Raw genomic sequence first — 6,796 nt, 5'->3', positions numbered from 1 at the left:
GTGGTCGTAATTCGCATGTCGTGTGTGTAACAGAGCTGTTGTGAAAACAAGCGCCGTGTCTGTAAACTGTCACAGTCGTACATTTTAGAGTTGTACTCTAAAAAACACACAAAATTGCGTATCTGTAAACTGTCGTGGCCGTAGATTTTCGAATCCAACTCTGACAAAAAACAGAATTACATACAATAGTTTTAAATTACGCACAAGTATAATAAAAATACACACAGATGTTTTGAATTACGTAAGATTATTTTTGAAAGTGATTTTATTCCATAGAGGAGAGGCTTATAGAGGAAGGAGTGATTGATGGGGATAAGGAGGTGGCAAGTAGAGAACCATCATTAGGTGATTTGACTGGCCTGTTTCGAGCCCATATGGCGAAAATGGATGCCTGGGAGGCAGCAATGAAGCAGGAGTATGGAGAGCAGGAGCGACACATTTGATTTTAATAATGTATTATTAAATGTTGAAATTAACATTAACTTTAAGATTAATAAATACTGTAGAAGTATTGATCATTATTAGTTTATGTTAACTAATGAAGTTAACTAATGTTAATTAATGAACCTTCGGTGTCCAAGTCACCTTTATTTATATAGCATTTTTTTACAATAGCCTACAGATAGTTTCAAAGCAGCTTTACAGTGATAACGGGAAAATAATGCCACAAAGTTTGTTTCTGCTGTACAGCAGGTCTAGAAGAAAATAGTGTCATAGTCCAACTTAAGTAAGTTTAGTGATGGATAATTGTTATATTATCTTTTTATTATAATAGTGTGGGGAATTGTGTTATTTTAGGAACGTTCATATAGATTTTTGCAACTGGTGTTTTTTTACTTGCTAGGACCCCACTGAATACAAAACAACCTGTTTCCAATTTTTTTCTTCATTTTTAATGCCAAAATTCAAGATGGCAGACAATATATGCAGAAAAATCACAGAAAATAAAATATATAATCTTTTCACTTCTATGAAGGCTTTAAAATGGTAAACTTTTTGATGAATGTATTCCTAATAAGGCAGACAAGTGAGACACAGACTATTTTCAAAATATTTATTGGATCATTTGCCAAAAAATTGGGCGAAAAAAACAAAAAACGAAAAAAAAAAAAAAAAAAAAATATGAAAAAAAATCTGCATTTTGTTTCATTATTGAAGAGTTCAACAAAACAGTCAGTCATTGTCACTCAAGTATTTATCCTCATCACTCTCACGGTCACTGTCACTGTCTGACTTCAATATTGGTGCATGTCTCCTCAGTATGGCAAGTCGTTTTAACTTTTATTCATTTCCAGGATATGAATTCTTGATATCAACAATTCAATTTTCACTAATTAAAATGATAGTTATTGATATCAGAAATTAGATTTCTACTAGTAACAATGACAATTTTTGATATCAGGTATTACATTTCCACTAGTAACAATGCTAATTCCTGATATCAGCATTTACATTTTCACTAGTTAAAATGATAATTCTTGATATCAACAATTGAATTTCAACTAGTAAAAACTATAATTCTTGATATCTGTAATTGTATTTTCACTAGTGAAATGTCACCATAGGCTGCCATTCAAAATCAATTGTTGATATCAAGAATTGATTTCTTACTTGTTGAAATTCCAGTTTCACATATCAGAAATACAATTCTTACTACTAAAAACCTTTATTTTTGATATCAAGAATTCAGTTGTCACTAGTTGAAATGTCTATTCTTGATATCAACATTTGAATTGCTACTAGTAACAATGTTCATTTTTGATATCAAGAATTCCATTTTCAGTAGTGACAATGTTAATTTCTGATATCATGAATGTGATTTTTACTAGTAAGAAAGACATTTTAGATATCTGAAATTATATTGATATCAGAAATACATTTTCAGATATCAAAAATGAAAAATTTTACTAGTAGCAATTTAATTGTTGATATCAAGAATAGACATTTTTACCAGTAACCATGTAATTCTTGATATCAGGAATTTGCATTTTTACTAGTAACAATGTAATTAATGATATCAAAAATTATATTTCTACTAGTAAGAAATACAAAGCTGAAATGTGTATTCAGAATTTTAACTAGTAAGAAATACATTTTTGATATCTGTAATAGTTTTGTCACTCTTAACATTTAAAACACATGTAGGATATGAATTGTTGATATCAACAATTGAATTCTTGATATCAACAATTTAATTGTTTATCTGTAATTATATTTTCACTAGTGAAATGTCACCATCGGCTGCCATTCAAATTGATTTCTTACTAGTAGAAATATAATTTTTGATATCAATAATTACATTGTTACTAGTAAAAATGGCAATTACTGATAGCAATAATTCAATTGTCACTAGTTGAAATGTCTATTCTTGATATCAACAATTGATTTTGAATGGCAGCCTATGGTGACATTTCACTAGTGAAAATACAATTACAGATATCAAGAATTATAGTTTTTACTAGTTGAAATTCAATAGTTGATATCAAGAATTATCATTTTAACTAGTGAAAATGTAATTCCTGATATCAAAAATTGCCATTGTTACTAGTAGAAATCTAATTCCTGATATCAATAACAATCATTTTCACTAGTGAAAATGTAAATGCTGATATCAAGAATTAGCATTGTTACTAGAAGAAACATTATTCCTGATATCAAGAATTATAATTTTAACTAGTGAAAATTGAATTGTTGATTTCAACAGGGCTGGACTGGGACAGAAAATCGGCCCTGGCATTTTTGCCCAGACTGGCCCACTACATATGACCATAAACACCACCCATCTTTGCACGCCCTTAAATATGTTTTTGTTCAACTCCTATTCATTAAAACCACTAATGCCATGTAATGAGTGAGTAGGAACGAGTTAACAGATGAAATAAGTACAAAATTGTAATTTATTAATACAATTGAACTATACTCCACAGTGATGCATCCAAAAAACAAGCTATAAGCTGCATTGGCATAGCAATACCAGTGTTTCCCACAGGATCTTGGTAAAACTGTGGTGGGTGGACCTCTGTCCCTCTAGGGGGGTTCGGGGGCATGCCCCCCTAAGAAAATGTTGTGCATTTTAATGTTAAATTCATTAATCTGGTGCAGTTTGAGAGTTCAAAATTAAAAAGCTCCAACCCATATTAAAGCTACAATATGCAAAAACATTTTTGCCACTAGAGGGCGCTACATCCAAACAACAACAACGGCGTAGCTTGATGACAATGTGAAGGAGCGTGGAATGATGGGAACTGTCGTTTTAAACTCCACTGTGGATGTAAATCAGTCAGACGGGAATCGAAAAATCATGTTCATGGATGAGGCTAAGTTCTATGTATATAATGACATGCTTTTTGTGGTTCAGCGCGGTCTGTAATGGGAAAGAGAAGAGACGAGCGGGATGCAAGTAGGTCAAGTGCAAATGACGAACACCTGTGTCTTATTGCTGTGATCCACGCTCTGGAGAGACCGCTTATAATCCACGCTGGAACGAGAGAGAGACTGAAATGAAAATTGGACGCAGAGAAAGAAAACCGGTGGATCCGAGCTCTCATTTTTGAACTCTTTTGTGCCGTCGCGGTTGCCACGGTGAATGCGCGTTGTGCACGACTTTTGTTTGTTTTGCTTTATTTTAATAAAGTACGAGTCCCAGTCACGCGACCCCTGTCTTCTTCCTTCCTGACTCTTGAACCTCATAACACTTTTATTTCATTAAAATGAATTAACCGCAAGAAAAAGTAAGGTTTAATACTAAATTGGTTATCATAGATGTTACTGTATGTCGAATTCATTGTTGTGATAACGCGGTGCAGTTTTACGTGTTCTAAACAACTGTTGTAAAAGTACATTCGAACATACTCACATCATTTGCCAAAATACTGATTAATCTTTATGTATAACACATGCTATATTTATTTACATGGCCATAAACACCAGACGTGATAAACTATGTCAATAAACTAAACACAAATATAAAGCAATAATACTTCCCTTACATAAACATAACTATTACCGAATGCTACAGTTGGAAAATATAAAATTAAGCATGCTTTGTCGACAGAACCAGCTGCAATCGGTAAAGAATAATTGTGTTCCATAACGACTGCACGAAACAAGCTAACGTTTGTTGCTTGATAGATGCTACAACTACAACTTCCGCATTTGTCCAGGACTCCACGCAGTACGAGTGGAAACCAAGGGTAACGCGGATATGACGCCACTGACTGGCGACTCCCAGCTCCCCCCTGCTCTAACGCCCCGTTTCCTTGGTTAAAATCTTAATTTTCTCACGATTTAAAAATAGTTGGAAACATTTGGGATATTGTAAGTAATCAACTTAACAAAATATATAACACTGGCCTTGAGATTATGGGATATTTTAATGCAAAATTCTTGCATATTGCACCTTTAAGTGTGCAAATTAAACAAAGAAAAAATCATACCTCTTTTAGTAACAGTGTCTGTCTATATTACACTACTACATAATAATAGTTATAATATTAATCCAATGACAGTAATAGCCATAAATTGCAAAACAAATGCACTGAAAAATAAAGAAAACTTTCATAATTAGTTTTGTACTCATTTCTAAACTTGAAAGAGATAAGCACATTATCTTTTATTTTGACGGAAACTGCATCAAGCGTTTATTTTGGCGGAAAACATGGATAAAAATGCGTCTCATTAAAGTTCTAGTAAATTTCTGTAATCGTTAACAATGCAGATGTGGAAATAATGAGTAACTGGGTAATGGGTTCCTACTGTGATGCAGAGTCAGAGACGTTCGGATCCATTTGCAGTATTTATTAAGGATAGTCACAACAGGCAATGGTCAGAGAACAGCGTAAACAATAGCGAAGGTAATCCAAGAGCATAAACAATACCAGGCAGAGGTCGGGGCAGGCGGCAGTAATCAGAGTAGACGGTAAACAGGCAGAAGATCAAGGCAGGCAGCAGGCAAGGAATCGGGAGTCGAAGAACAGTCACAAATCAGTACACGGGGAATCAATAACAGAGAGTAAATGCTTGGAAATGTCAGCCGGGGCAAAACAAGACTTCGCAATGTGTGAGAGTCAGAATGCAGTTTATATGGAGAGGAGAATTGGGAACACCTGTGTGGGTGATTAGTCCTAGGTACGGGGTTTATGGGAAATGAAGTTCAATACTCTGGTGAAGGTGTTCTTTGATGAATGGAGAGAGCCACAGAGGCGCGATCTATGACAGAGCCCCCCTCCTGCGAGCGGCTCCTGAAGCGAGGGCCAGTGCGACGCCGAGGTCTTCCACGGGGTCTGGGGGCAGGTCTCGTAGGGTGGTTCTGATGAAACTCAATGGTAAGCGCGGGATCCAGTATGTCCTGTGATCTCACCCAGGATCTTTCCTCTGGACCATACCCCTCCCAGTCAATCAGGTATTGTAACTCCCTGCCTCGGCGTCTGGAGTCGAGAATCTCCTTTACTCGGTAAGCCTCCTCGCCCTCGATGATGATTGGAGGGGAGCTCTCCTCCGCAGCCTCGTCCTGGTCCCTCTCTCCACTCGGAACACCGGCAGGTTTGAGCAGTGAAACATGAAAAGTGGGAGATATGCGATAAGTGGGAGGTAAGGCTAGACGGTATGACACTGGTGTTATTTGTCTAATAATCTTAAAGGGACCCACGTACCTAGGACTTAGTTTCTTGCTGGGAAGTCGAAGACGGAGGTCTCGGGATGACAGCCACACCCACTGTCCTGGAACGTATTCAGGTCCCCCTCTCCGGTGACGATCCGCCTGTTCTCGGACTCTGCGGACCGCTCTTTGCAGGTGCACGTGAGCATTATTCCAGGTCTCCTCACTTCTTTGAAGCCAAGTGTTAACAGCTGGAAGATCGGTGGGCTCCCCGGACCAGGGAAACAGAGGAGGTTGATACCAAAGCACACATTGGAAGGGAGTGAGGCCAGTAGATGGTTTGCGCAGCGAATTCTGGGCGTACTCGGCCCACATGAGAAAACGGCTCCAGTCCTGCTGGTTATGATGGCAATAAGTGCGTAGAAAGCGTGTGAGTTCTTGATTCAGCCTCTCTACCTGCCCGTTGGACTGTGGATGATAGCCAGACGTCAAACTGACGTTGATGTTAAGCTGACCACATAATGCCTGCCACACACGAGAGGTGAATTGAGGACCCCGATCGGAGACTATATCCTCAGGTAATCCGTACAGTCTGAAAACTTGTTGCACCAAAGCCTCTGCTGTCTGTAATGCTGTGGGTAGTTTGGTCAGGGGAATGAATCTGCAAGCCTTCGAGAAGCGATCCACCACGGTCAGAATGGTTGTGTTGGTCTGGGAGGGAGGTAGATCGGTTACAAAGTCAATAGCAATGTGAGACCAAGGACGTTGTGGTACAGGTAGTGGCTGGAGTAAACCGGCCGGTCTCTGATGGGATGATTTGACAATGTTGCAAGTTCTGCACTGATGCACAAAGGTGATCACATCGGCTTGAAGCGTAGGCCACCAGAAACGATTCGTAGTTAAATGGGTAGTGGCTGTGATCCCGGGATATCCAGCACTGGGGTTATTGTGAATCCACTGTAACACTCGTGTGCGGAGACAGGTAGGCACGTAGGTAAGATCTGGAGGGCATTCAGGCGGTGCTTGTTCCTCCCTTTGTGCTGAAGAGATCTCAGTCATTATGTCCCACTGGACAGGGGCGAGAATCAGCGTTGCGGGAAGTATGGGATCAGATGTGGGAGGACTGGAGGAGCTATCAAACTGACGTGACAGTGCATCGGCCTTGACGTTCTTAGAGCCTGGGCGATAAGTTACCTTGAA

The sequence above is a fragment of the Scardinius erythrophthalmus genome, assembly GCF_964197995.2.
Source record: "Scardinius erythrophthalmus genome assembly, chromosome: 2".
Classification (NCBI taxonomy): Eukaryota; Metazoa; Chordata; class Actinopteri; order Cypriniformes; family Leuciscidae; genus Scardinius; species Scardinius erythrophthalmus.
The sequence above is the reverse complement of the archived record's forward strand: the minus strand, read 5'-3'. Positions refer to the sequence as shown.